Genomic DNA, 15,326 nt, shown 5'->3' on the forward strand with positions numbered 1-15,326 from the left:
AAAGACAACAGCAGCATGATCATACTTTATATAGTAAATTGTAATATTTTTGTGAGTGAAATTAAGTTAAAATGGAAGTAGGACAGAAAAAAATTATTTGTTGTTGGAGATTTCATTCTCCTGGACATAGTCATTTTGATACACAGCCTTTCCACATATCACCCAAAAAGTAGACTGACTGCTGGTGAAAGCAGTGGAGACTGTCTGATTTAGTTGATGTTGGAATAAATATTAACTAAATGACACTAAAAAGCAAGAAAATCATCAGGGAAACTGCATACGAGCTAAAGGCCAAAACCTATTTCTTCTAACATTATTCAGGCACCAGGAAAAAGGCAAAGTGATGGAAATGTAATGCAGTCATAATGCAGAGATGAACACATGTGAACAACAAGATTTTAGTTTTCGCAAGTACTGGAAAACCTTTCAGAATTACTTTCTTTACATACGAGACCGACTGCTTCAAAAAAAGAAAGTGAAAAATATTTTGGAAATGATTATCTTCAGATAAAGTGTACAACATTTAAGCTAGATTGTGTGGTTGGACAACCAGAAGAAGAGATGACCAACCAAACCATCTAAATGAACATGTAGCCAAAAATACAAAAACATAACATTCCTTTTTAAGGTATTATATCTTGAAGGAAATGTAATGCATTTTGAATTCAAAGTTATTTTTTGACAATACTGAGACACATTCATTTGCCTTGGAAACTGTTTTTTTGTGAATTATTATTTATTAACTTAAATTAAGTGCCTCTGCTATTGGTTTAGAATGAAGGTCCCCGAAATGCCAGAGCTAATGTGAAACAGAAGCCTTAAAACTTACCGAAATTTGGAAGAGATAAATTTCCAATTTTAGAAAACATGGTTTCCGTGTTTCTGAGGTTATGTTAATGACAGCAAATGATGATGGAAGTTATTTTTGTATTAGAAATTCTTGGCTCACTCTTTCTTGAGGGAAGGATTTGTATATGTTGATCTTCTTGATCATAGTGACTGTCATGGAGGGTGTTTTCATGGAAATAGAAGCCACAACAGAAATCAGAAGCACTGGAGTAGGGAATGACAAAATAAAGAGTATGCTTGCAGCTCTTTAAGATGATGTTGCCTTTTAGCTAAATTGCTTTGAAAATTCACGTACCTGGGATGTCAAAATAAAATAATTACATGAGGTGAAAATCCTAACTGAAGATCTTCAAAAACCTTGAGCATCTAAATGCAAACGCCACGCTATCATTGGAAATTTTTTAGCAAACAGTGCTAAGGAAAACTGATGCAACTAACAAGATCGGTAAATAAACTTACTTTATGAGGAACTGTCCATTTTATCACTTGTTCCAGTTTCATTTCAGAAAATGGAGAATGTGTCAAGAACTCCATGGTTGACTGATGGCTGAAAACTCATCCTACTAACACATCCTAAAAAGATGGAAAATGCTTGACCTTGGTCTATGTATTTTGGTGGCGGTAGCAGTAATTCCTACTATCTATGACAAAAACATTTATCCTAAGTAGACATTATTTAAAAATGTTCAAATATTCACCATCAATCGCCAATTAAATTGTTATTTTGCCATAGATCCAGGCTTTACATTTTCATAGTGTTTCTTCAGTTATTTTTTTTCTATCATCTTCAATTTGTCAGTTTTTCTGGCTTATACAGATTACATACAGCAGTGAAGCTAAGTATTTTCTCATCTTCATACTCAAACATATCAGTGATGGAAAATAAAAGAGTATTTGTTTTATTAGAAAATTTTTAATTTCACAGTATAAAGCAGTTTTAATCTAAACCTCTGGAAAGACAGACATCAAAATATATGTTTAGTTAACATGATATTGAAGATTAATAGATTAACACAGAAAAAGACAACAATATTTTTGGGTGTGCTAATAAGAAAGAATCCCATAGATTTTCTAGTTGGTTGTACGGCACCTAATTTTGATGTTTTGCACATTAACATATTATTTAATGAAATAAGACGTACGTTCAGTAAAGAATTGGATTTTAACTTGAAAGAATTGAAAACTGAAATGGTGCTTGTAGAAAATGACTATTTTTCTCACCCAGTATGTTTCAATCCCCTCATAGATCATGTCATTCAATCCAGAAAAAAATATAATTGTGTAAAAGAGAATCTTAAAAAATCAGTGCTATTCATATTAAAATAAACAGCAGTTTATCCAGTACAACTACTGTACATTCGGACCTCCTTATCTGTGGTTTCTGTTTCAGCTGGTTCTGTATCCCTGAATTCAAACAACCACAGATCAGAAATACTCTGGAAAAAAATATCCATTAAGTTCTAAAAAAAGTAACTTGAATTTGTTGCAGGCTGAGCTTTCTGCTGAATCCGCACAAATGAAGTGATGCGGATGGGGAGACAGAGTCAGGCGGATGCTCCAACTCTCACACCTTGAAGCTCATTAATGATCCTTCAACTGTTTCACCTACATAAACTTTGCTACAAGTTGTGGCTGGGTGATTTTTTGGCCTTGGAACAACAGCAGGTTTCTCTTTTTTCCTCCAGTTTAACTGGAGTTTCTGTGTTTTCTGTCCTCCTGATTATCAGATCTTATCGCCTTACTCAAATTTAGACACTTACTGTACAATATGATATTGTATATAAGAACACCATGCTTGCACTACCTATATGTGTATGTCTTATAAGATTGTATGGATTTATTTTTTATCTGTTACTTCATTATTTTTCTTATCTAATCTTATTTGATTTTACTTGTCTTGCAACTTTCTTTTTGACATCTTTGAGTTACATTCTTTTTATGAAAATGTGCTATATAAATGTTGCTGCTGTTGATTTTTATTTCATCTACAGTCAAGTTTGATTGCTGTCTTGGTGCTCAAACAGAGATTGCAAGCGATTGCAGCAGGACGAGTCAGAGGACCTCACTAAACCATCCTTTCAGTAGTTGTGATGGGCAGTGTGTGCAAAATGTAATGATTTTTTAATCATTGCAAGCTGAAAGGCTAAAGACTTGTTAATACTTGACAAGTCTGCGCCTCTGCAAGGGTCAGCTAAGATGAGCATGACATAAATTTCATCATCAGTCCAGGGGCCTCATGTATAAAAGGTGCGTGCACACAGAAATGTTGCGTAAGAACTTTTCCACGTTCAAATCGCGATGTATAAAACCTACACTTGGCGTAAAGCCATGCACTTTTCCACGGTACCTCATACCTTGTCGTACGCAAGTTCTTCTCTCGGTTTTGCAGACTGGCGGCACCCAGCGTCAAAGCAGTGCTACTGTTCCTGTGTGATTACTCTTTTATTTTCCTTGCACGGCCTTATAAACACATTGAAACTAGCCGCATATTGTTTATTAGTGTAATGCATCTGATTGTAATTAACTTGTAACAATATAATGGTCCAGGGAATAGCCATAGTATTCCAAATACCATAACTGCTTTAGCGTTGTTACTCTCATTGCACCTTCTTCTTCTTCTTTCAGCTGCTCCTGTTAGGAGCTGCCACAGCAGATCATCTTTTTCCATATTACTCTCACTACACCACTCGGAGTATTTTTATCACTGTATCTGAGTGGGGAATCACAGCAGCAGCTGATCGAAAAGAGAATTATCGGTATACAGTATCAAGCACATGCTGTCTCAGCCATGGCAAAACATTTCAAAGCCTTTCCTGTACGGACCTCGCGGTTCAGAAACAGTTTCATTCCAAGAACTCTAAACGCACTCAATCAATTGCTCCTTGTAGAACTGTTTGTACTTATAAGTACAATTACCCCACTGTAAACTTGCACTACAGTTATAATATTACACAACCTGCACCACTTTATAAAGCGCGTATTTACATATGATGACGATATCATTTTTAAGATGAAGTGCAGCAAAATATGTTTATTATATTATACAGATAAATTTTTTATTTCATTTAAATAATCTGTATTCTTCACTGGGACTGGCGTGAAGGATAGAATAATTAAACATGTAGTATGAAGATATTTCAATGTTCCTTAAACGTTTTTCATGAATTGGCGCTGTAAGCTTACAGATGCCTTAACGTCTATTACAGAGCTGATTGTGTGGCGATCGGTTACTTGGAGAAAAAAAAGCAAGGACTGCAGGAGCGGCCATGCCAATATATCTATACTAATAAAAGGCAAAGCCCTCACTCACTGACTCACTCACTCACTCACTCACTCACTCACTCACTCACTGACTGACTCATCACTAATTCTCCAACTTCCCGTGTGGGTGGAAGGCTGAAATTTGGCAGGTTGATTCCTTACAGCTTCCTTACAAAAGTTGGGCAGGTTTTATATCGAAATTCTACGCGTAATGGTCATAACTGGAAGCAGTTTTTCTCCATTTACTGTAATGGAGATGAGCTTCAACGCCGTGGGGGCGGAGTTTCGTGTGACATCATCACGCCTCCCACGTAATCACGCAGTACATAGAAAACCAGGAAGACCTCAAAAATGCGCTCAAGAAAACATGCATTATATAATTGAGAAGGCAGCGAAACAATAAGAAGCGAGTTCTGCTACTTCGGAAACAAAGCACGATGTAAACCTACACTTTAAATTAAGTTCATAGACAGGCTGCCGCTGGCGCTTGTAATTTAGTGCCTGCCCATAGAAGGCCGTCCGTCAGCGGCAATCCAATAGCAAACTGCCACGGGTAAATATTCACGGGTGAAGGACTGTGCTTATGGAGAGGAAGATGAGATGGTCAGGGTGGTGTTTGACACAAACTCAGCGAAACTGCGAGAGAAAGTTTTAAGTGCCAGGACTAAGGTAACATTAAATAAAGCTATGGACATAGCACGAGATGGCACCAGCACAGCTGGGAACCTTCGATGCAAGTACACCGAGTGGCTCACGTGAACTGACGCAGTGCACAGATAAAAGCAACAGTTCCAAAGAGCTGAACAAAACCGAATTACACAGTTGAAAAGGCAGCAAAAATATGAAGCGCCTGATAAGCATATTCATAAATGCAGCTACTGTGGAAACAAAGCACACGGTGGAAAAAGTCAATGTCCCGCTAAAGGAAGACAGTGTAAAAAAAACCCGTGCATGCAGTGTGTCAGGTCTCAGATAAAGAAGAAGACGAGCTGTTTATTGATGCAGTAAGAAACGAATCGATGAATGAAACCTGTCATCTTTACAACGATTGACAAACACGGAATGTAACTTGAACACAACACATCGTACAAATACGACCCTGATTGAAACAAATAATGATAATCAAATCCTTGATGACAGCAACATTCAATAACACAAAACAAATACTGTATATTGACAGTCATGTTACGTTATTTTTAAAATGTTCCCTTTTCTTTTTCATAACTTCTACTTCTCCACTGCGATACGCGGGTATATATTTAAATGTATATATATACCCCTATCTACAGTACATACTCGCATAGACAAGCCACATGCTGTGGCTCAATTGTAGAGTCTTCGCCTCTAATGCCGACATTCGAGGTTCGATTCCCGAGAGGGGATGCACTGAGTATGTACGCGCGCTACTGATTCATTTTACCTTCGCATTTCCTTGGTTTGGGACGTATGAAAAATATTCGGTTAACGCAGAATCATGTTACGTTATTTTTAAAATGTTTCCCTTTATTAGCACAAGCACAGCTGAGAAGCTTCGATGCATGTACTCCATAACGCGTTAAAAAAATAACGCATTTAATCACACTTTCAATTCCAAGCAAACGGAACTTTTGTCAATGCATCATTTCCTGGTACATCCATTACACTGATGCACACATCACAGCTACAAAAATGTTAGAGTCGGAATAAAGCGTTCTTACGACTGATCATTTCGACTTCCCGAGCGAAGCCTTGATAAAAGCATGGTTTTGTGCACAATTTTAACCAGGGATGATATTTTTGTTTCTGTTTTGAATTCAAATGCAGTTTAAAGGCTTTTTTTTTTTCAGAAATTAAAACAGCTTCAGTTTACAATATTCATGTCCATGTCTATTATTTGATTCTGTCAGCCCACTAAAACCGCTTTTAAATAAAAAAAAAAAACCATTTTGCATTTGGGGCAAATTTACGTGTAGCGATTACATACGATTAATCAAGATTAATTCTTACACAGCCTCTAATTAATTGGATTAATTTTTTAATCGAGTCCCACCCCTAATATATATATATATATATATATGTGGATATATATATGTAGATTTGTATATATAAATGTGTATATACAGTATATATGTAGATATGTATATGTGTATATACAGTATGTATATATACAGTATGTGTATATATACAGTATGTGTATATATGTATATATATATATAACTGTATATATATATATGTGTATAGATGTGTATATATATATATATATATATATTTATATATATATGCCAGCAACACTCATGACAATGACAAAACAATTACATTGTCAATCATGTTACGTTATTATTAAAATGTTTCCTTTTCTTTTACTTCTCGCTGCCAATCGCTATAGGTATTTTATATATATATATATATATATATATATATATATACAGATATATACAGATATATATATATATATACAGATATATATAAATATATATATACAGATATATATAAATAGATAGATATGACAACAACACTCAATATCAATGACAAAACAATTACATTAACAATCATCTTACGTTATTTTTAAAATGTTTGCTTTTCATTTTCATAACTTCTTTAACACACTACTTCTCCGCTGCGAAGCGCGGGTATTTTGCTAGTATTGAATATAAAACAGAAGAGAAAATAACGACACAGCTAAAAATGCAGCGGCAAATTTCGACAAAAGTTAAACACTTATGTCATGAGCACGAGGCGGATATGCAGTGTCCGCAACGGACGTGGCCATCTGCCGTGCATAAGATAACATATTGACATTGGCGGGCGAAGGGGCCACCAATTCTTTCTCTGCCCAGGGCCGCCACAAGCCTAGAGCCACCCATGAGTACTACTGCAATAAATAATTTCATCGAAGGTTATGCACGATCACTGAACCGTGAAACCCATGTTTAATAATGTGCTTTAACTCCTATCATCATGAAAATGATATCACGTATACATCTCAGTATTTTAGTTATTCAGAGAGCTGTAATATCACGAATGTAATGGATTCTGTGTCCAGTCAGAGGAAGAGAGCCGGTTTAAGAAGCAAGTAGTGATTCACACACACACAGAGCACATAGAAGATCACATACAAAACAAAGCATTTAACGTACTACTTTAATTATGATGTGATTTGAGAAACTGGTTAATTAAACGATTTTAAGATAAAGTTTATGATCTACTTTAATGACCAAATAAACTAAAATGGAAATTTCGAGATTGAAGTTGACATTTCATGCCTTTTCCCCCACTGTGTGCCTTTTTTTTCCTCTGTACCCTAATAAGCTTTCATATGACACTCAGACAGTGGGCTGCAACTCGCCTTTTCACCGCGACTTTGATATGTGACTTCTTTTTTTCCGGCACTGTGCGACTTTGTGAACGTGAGCTTTCAAGTTTCTCCAACATGCTATGTCACTCAATCAACTTCCTTTTGTTGATTATACCACAGTTTAATTAAACAAATACCGTATATCTTCCAATAGTAGCCCCGGCGTTTATTCAAAAAATTATTCGGACAGCCCAGCGTTTAAAAGAGACCGGCTATTATTCGCCTCACAGACGGAATGGTGATGGGTAAACGGGGTTCATTTGGCAATAAAATACGGTATGGCAACAACACCGGATGAACATTTCAGGATTTAAGGAAATTATCAGTACAGCAGTATGGTCTTATTAAAGCAGTATACAGTTAGGTACTACCATAAGCATGAAAAACAGGTACGGTAGATGTCAACTTTTTTGCCAATGATGCCACCAGCACTGGCCTGCACCAGTCCGAATTTCGCACGAAAGCGCTCATCAGCCCAACAAGTCCCCTGCGGAACATAAGGAAATGCAATAAGCTCCAAACTCACGCATATACGTATCCATTACGACATGGGACTGGATAAGATACAATAAAGTACAGTACTTACCATCTACTCATCGTCTGAATAGGTAATGATTACTTCGTTATTTGCGAGTTCTTCTTCACCTTCCTTTTCTTGTGATGGCAATACAGGTACTCCCATTGCTTGTTGTCGTACAGTAATCAGTTTTTTGAGGATTAACGTGTCGAAGATGGCATTTTCATGTTCTTCCCGCAACCTCTGCCCTCCCTGTGGGGTTATGATTGACGTGGAGATGAAAGGGCAAAATGTACACAAAGAAATTTCTTTTTGACTTTCTTGCTTCCTCGATAGCATCAGACGTCAAAACATTTTTGACACAAAAAGGTACTTACCGTATGATTCACTGCAAGAGGGCAGTAGCCCAGGTGGTACGAAAAGAATAGAGATCGGCTACTATTAGAGACTGGCGTCTATTTGTCGCGACATCTCTTCAAACCCGGCGTTTATTGGAAACAGGCGTCAATAAGAAGCCGGCCACTACTAGAAGATATACGGTAGTGTGTTTTTCCTTTGCCTCCACTTGGTATTCGCTGAAACTCTTATATTTTTCACCTGTGCTTTTCTCATTGTCTTTTCACAGAAGGCTGAGCTTAAGGGCGATTTATATTGATTTGCATATTTAAAGAGGCGTAATTCTGGGAGGAGTTGGGGTGTTACATAAAGCGCATGCACGAGCGCTAGTTTTCATGCTGCCCGGGATTTATGTAGCGGAAGAATGTGGAAGTTGGAGTACGCACAGATTCCTACATCTGGATTTTTCTGTGCGCAAGCACATTTCGGCTTTTGTGCTTATGCCATGTTATAGTGCGAATTCTACGCACAGCGTTATACATGAGGCCCCTGGTATGTGGAAACTTCTGCTGGCAGCCACGTGCCTCCAGAATTTTGTTACTGTAGGCCTGTGTGCACAACCCACACCTACACAATCCAACATTAAAAGCACACTATGATAACCAAATGTTTACAGACTCGTGGTGAGAAATCATCCCAACCCTAGGCAAAGATGAAAGTTTATGCAGGCAAAAATAGAAATGTCTATGAGATCAATGTGTAAATGCAAAAAAAAGAAAAAGAAAAGCTAGGGGATTTTGCAACTGTGTGCAGTACTGTACACCAAACACTTGAGCTATAAACAGACAAGGGTGCACATCCTCTGTTTACAAGGGTGTCTGCAGATTGTCTGTCCTGTGTATAGATGAGCTTTAAGAGGGAACATAAAGTGTTATTACTTGAGGAGAAAATAAAAAATCTTAGACCTTTTGAAAAATGTCATGTCGTTAGCCAGAGAGGGTTGTAATGTTGGTAAGAACTGAACTTTTGTTTAATAAAGCAGAAAGAACCTGAAATTTCTGGAAGTGTTAGTGCTGCTAGCGCTATTATAAATAATCTGGTGATAATTTAAAGTATATAAGGAGATCTACCATTTTATAAAGGGTCTTATTTGAGTATCTGCAGGATATACTCCCATGCAGATACCAAGGGCTAACTGTACTACAAAATGGTAAAAAGAATTTGAAGTTGCACAAGTTGAAATCTTTGGTAATGAGCCAGAAATAGCAAATGAACTAAAATATTTCACTAAGGTATTTATTTCAAAGAAGAAATAAATGAAATGCCTAAGGCAAAAAACAAACACTATGTTTACAGATGTTCAAATTGAAGAGTCAGAAATGCTTAAGGCCTTTAATCCATTAAAGACTAATAAAAAAAAACCTGAGCCTGATGGTCTTTTGAGAGAAATTAAAAAAAATGTTATTTATAAAACTTTATTAAGCATATTCCATTAGTCACTTCAGATAGGAAAAATACCTGATGACTAGAAAGTTGAAAATTTCACTCCAGTTTACCAGATGGGAGACAGAATGGATTCTCATAATTGTAAACCAATAAGCATTACTTCTATAATGAGCAAAATGTATTGAATCTATAATCAGAAATAAATTAAAGGGCTATTTGTCTAATAATATACTAAATAACAGCAAGCATGAGTTTATGAGAAGATGATGGTCCCATTTAGCCAGGGGTAGTCAACATTTGTCCTGGAGAGCTGCAGTGGCTTCAGATTTATGTTCCAACGCTGTTTCTTAATGAGAGCCCAATTACTGCTGATGAAACACTTATAACTCAAGTGACATTTACTATTTTTAATGGCTCCTTATTAGCAATAAGATGCAAATGACAAAGGAGCCAGCAATTCTCCATCTAGCTTGTTTCAGTTTACACCTGTGTGGATTCATCATGCACTATTTGGTTTAATAAAATGCTTATGTGACAGACTGAAATGTATCTGTTTTAGACTTCAAACCACTTATAATATAAGATATATATTATCATATGTATATGATTTAAGAACCTAACATTGCAGATTAACAAGCCATAAAATTTAAGGTCTGAGATTGGCAAGGATTGGTTTCTATAAGCAATTGGGTTGGAACGTAAACATGCAGCCACTACTGCTAAGCTGCAAAAAAAGCTATGCAAATGATCATCTTAGACTTTCAAAAAACTTTTGATAATTTTCCACACCAAACAATAACTACAAGGCACTGGAATCGGAGGTAACTTACAAACTGGATTTCATGTGGCTTAACTAGACAGGGATCCGGAGTGCAGATGAAAAGCAAATGCCCCACATGGGGTAGAGGCATCAGTGGAATCCTTCAACTGTCTGTTCTTAGAATATAACTTCTAAATAGTGTTAATTAAATTTATTCTGGTAAATGTTACTTTGAAATTTACAAATGACATTAAGGCTTTATCCACACTAACCTGAATCAATTTTAAAATAGTTTTCCTTTCAAAATTGTTCCATATACACTAGCATTTTTAGATTATAGGCATGTGAAGTTGGTCAAAGCAACTGCAAAGTAAATCAAAATGCTGAAAGCACAAGCAAAACATAGAGCACTTGAAGAATATATCATAATGGATCTCTTTGTTTAGGCATACAATTGTACAACTTTTTTTAAAGATTACAAAGGAGTATAATGTGGCCAAAGCTGTGGAAAATAAAGAGTGAGAGTCCTTCCAAAATTGATTTGACAAAGTACTGAAGTATTTCAAGGAACAGTACAGTTCGGCTGAAGCAGAGAAGTTGGGAAAAGATTGTCCCCACAGATCACAAAGTATGTGCATGATTACATGACATCCACGCAGCAAGTCGGTGTTTTTGAGGATTGCAAAAAGATTTCAAAACCATTAATTCTACAACAAGAAAATAAATGAAACACTGCCAAAAATTAACCAGAATTTGCATTTATGATTATTTATATTAATTTAAGAAATGTTTTCATGTAAATTTTGCTTACTCCATTGAAGATTTTTTACAAAAATTACTACAATGTGAACAACTTTTGACAACATATAAAGGGGAAAAGGCTGTAGTTGCTGCAAAAGGCGATATTCTAAATATTACATTCTTAAAATACTTAAAGTGATAAATACTTTGAAAGTTGTGGCTTTCAGTTCTTTACCTTTTATTTACTTCTCTTTTGTAATGAAAGTGAAAAGTAATATAGTTATCTATTGTAGCTTTCAGCTGTAACACCACAAATTGTTAAACGTTAGTTGGGAAAGGGCTTCAGATACTTTCTGTATATCCACAGTACACAGAATTAGGAGAAGCCAATTTAGAGCCAAATAGAATCTAGGAATGTATATTCTCACTGTGTCTGCTGCAGTCTGAACTGTATTACCAGTAAATATGTTGCTCAGTAGGTTTGTACAAGCTACAGGAAATGTTTTGGCTGTTTTTTTTTTTTCTTTTGTTGGGTGCCAAGTACTATTTTTCTTTTCTTTTTTTTAATAAAGATATCTACCTACTTAAATTTCTTGAATGTAATTTACTTTAAATCTTTAGCAAACTGCTACAGCTATTTGGAGGGGCACTGACAGTTGGAGTCCTTGGTTCAATATTTGTGATACCCTTCTAGATAAGTAGGATTCTGGTTTGTGTCAGCCTTGTTATGGTCCTGGCACACAAATTCCCTCAGACAGTTAACAATTTATGCAGCTAAGAATTCCCCAAAGAAGGAAGTGTGTGAGTGCGGAAGCATGCTTATTGATTAGAGACTTGAAACGAGCCTCAAATGGATCCTCTGTAAGCCCAGTACATTCCTCAAAGCCGTCTCTCGTTGCTTAAAGTCAACTTGGTAGCAAAATGATAAATTGGTACCCAGTTAAAAGCACATTTTCAGACCATTAATCTCTCACTCGCCTCCCAGGTTTGTAGCAGCATTTAATTCTAATTTACTTGTTGCCTTACAGATGACCGGCACAGAGGCCCATTGAGTGAGCTAAGCCACTGGTATGGGTGACTTGGTCTGAAGCAAGGCTAGAGTTTTGCCATTCTTTGTTCTTATTTTAGAGATGAGCCATTAAATAAAGTAGAAATGTTTGTAGAGGTTGTGAAATATTTGGCAAATGTCAGTGCAAAGGATAATTAAGAAATCTGACCATTATGTCACAGCTGCTCCTGAAATGGTGTTACTGTTTTCAACTTTTCTTTGTCCTTTGCTGAGTGTTATTATTTGTAAGGTATACTGGGAGACATTGAGACATTATCATCTGAAGATATTTGTATATTTATTTTTGTCCATAACTCAGAGCATTTGAGAAGGTTAGGTGAATAATAAGAATATTACTGTATGCATGTCTTGGCTTTTTGCACTGGACCTTTACCATTTCATATTGGAAGTGGTAAAAGTACAATGCAATTCTATATCACCATTTTAGGTCAAAGCCCCATTTGCCAAGAACTAGGTTGTGAACATCATACTTTGGCCTAGCTGCTGTAATGTACTACAGCTACTACTAATGTTAATAATACATTTTATATATATCTGTTTCAAGGTATTTAACAGAGTCACAAAAAGAACAGCAGGGCATATGTAACATTGGATACAAATATTTATGCATAGAACACTAAAACAGATAAATAAATGATATACAAAGCATTAAATAGAATAAAAGACAATAAACAAGAGTAAAATACTAAATTCAATACAAAAAGAAAAGCCTGAAGAAATAACATAATTTGTGATATAGCATATACACAAATTATCCTGAGCATCTGAACAAAATATTAGGTTAAGTTAAAAGCCTTCCTGAACAGATGAATTTTAATTTATCTTCTAAAAGAATAATTTGAGCCAGCTGTTGTAATTAATTTTGTGAGGTCATTCAGAAATCTGGGCTGCTATACAGCTGAAGACCCTGTCACCCATAGAGTGCAGGTTAGTGTGGTGCACAACAGGATTGCCAGAATCAAATGACCTTATTGGGTGAACATGAGCATAGTGGTGGAGAAGGTCACTTATATAATCTGGTGCAAGGCCTTTTAAAGTTTTGTAGGTTATTAATATAATGTTATATTTGATCCAGTAAGACATAGGGAGCCAGTGAAGTTGAAGCAGGATGGGTGTCATGTACTCACTGTTGCTGGTTCATGTAAGGACTTTTGCAGCAGGGTTTTGAGTCTACTGGAGCTATGATATAAGATTAAAAGCGCCACGTGCCAGTGAGGCATTATAGTAATCAGTGCGGGATGAGATAAAAGCATGGAGAAGAATGAGTAAACACGGGATATGTTACAGAGGTGGAAGTAAGAAAGTTTCTTAATATGGGTTATGTGGGTGGAATAAGAAAGGGAGGAATTAAAAATGACACCAATATTACTTGCATTAGAGGAAGGTCTGATGAGATCATTGTCAAGAGTAATTGAAAAGGAGCTCATGTTTTAAGTTGTGCTTTAGTGCCAGTTCGCAAGAATTCAGTTTTGCTACAATTTAATTTAAAGGAGGTATGCTCCATCCAGGTTTTAATTTCACTGAGGCAAGTTGTGAGCTGAGAAAACTCTGATGAAGTTTCCCTTTTAACATTGAAACAGAGTTGAGCATTGTCTGCATAAAAATGATAACCCAGTCCATAGCCAAAAATAATATGCCCAAGAGGAAGCATATGGATACAGAAAAGCAGAGGGCTGAAGACAAAGCCCTGAAGAACTCCTTGTGTGACCGGCGCTGAGCTGGATCTGCTGTTTCCAAGACTAACAGACTCTTACCTATGAGTCAAATAAGACTTAAACCACTCGAGGGTAATGCCAGAGATACCCAGAATGTTCTCCATTCTGGACTGTAGAATGTCGTATTTGACCGTGTCAAATGCTGCCCTCACGTCTAACAGAATTAATATGCTGGTTTGTCCAGAGTCTGCTGTCATAAGCAAATCGTTGATTACCTGAAGCAGAGCAGTTTCACAGCTGGGCTGTGCTCTGAAACCTCACTAAAAGTTTCCTATCTATTTATTAAAAGTTGAGTAATTGGTGAGCTGGGAGGCTACAACATGCTCAAGAGTTTTTGACAGAAAAGGCAAGTTAGAAATAGGACAAAAATTGTTAAGAATGTCAGCATCAAGACCAGACTTTTTTTAACTTCAGGGTTAGAGAAGCAATTTTAAAAGTGGCCGGCACAAAGCCGGTGTCAAGGAATGTATTTATTATTGTTGTAACAGTCTGGATTATGGCATGAAGGCAGGATTTAAGAAATGCGGTGGGGATGGGGAACAGTGCACAAGTAGTTGGCTTCATCTTACAAAGCAGATCATTAACAAATGCAGAAGTGAATGGTGAAAATTTAGAAAAGGGATTTGATGAAGTGGGAAGGCAGGTAAAGATATAAATAGATGATGGATTTATGTTAATTGAATTATTTAGATTTTTAAATTTATTATGGAAAGAATGGGAGAATTTTTCACAAACTTTAGTAGAGGAGGTAATTGGAGCAGATTCAGGATGAAGTAGATTATTAACTACAGAGAACAAAACCCTTGGGTTATCATGGCCACTTTCTATTATTCTGCCATAATATGTGTTCCTGGCTGCAGTTAGTGCATCTCTGTAAGCCATTTGATTGTCAGAGAAAGCTTAGACATGCACAACGAGGCTAGTCTTATGTGACATTCTCTCATAGACTGAAATTCTGAGTTGTACCATGGAGCAGAAAACTTAAATGAAATCTCCTTATGTTTAAAAGGAGCTGTTTTACCTATATCTAAGATATAAAGTTGTTCCATGCTGGATTCATTTTAATTAGGATTGAATTGCTAGGCTATCTGAGGACACCTTGTAGCTGAAGTTGAGTTTTTACATGTCTTTGCTACCACATCCCTATGTAGAAGACCTAGTCAAAAACGGTCTAACAGTTTATTATTTATTTACAGCCATAAAAAACTCTCAATAAATATGGCCTAGTGTCCAAAAGATTTGTACTGTGAAATGAGTCTTGGAATCTTTGGACGTAAGCCAACATAAATTATATTAAT

General features: G+C 36.3%; 1 protein-coding gene across 4 annotated transcripts in view; it reads left to right on the forward strand.

Moving 5' to 3' along the window:
- opa1 (OPA1 mitochondrial dynamin like GTPase) overlaps positions 1 to 15,326 on the forward strand; it is a 240,686-nt gene that overhangs the window by 173,427 nt on the left and 51,933 nt on the right. The window lies entirely within an intron of this gene.

Source organism: Polypterus senegalus, chromosome 1, assembly GCF_016835505.1.
Source record: "Polypterus senegalus isolate Bchr_013 chromosome 1, ASM1683550v1, whole genome shotgun sequence".
NCBI lineage: Eukaryota > Metazoa > Chordata > Cladistia > Polypteriformes > Polypteridae > Polypterus > Polypterus senegalus.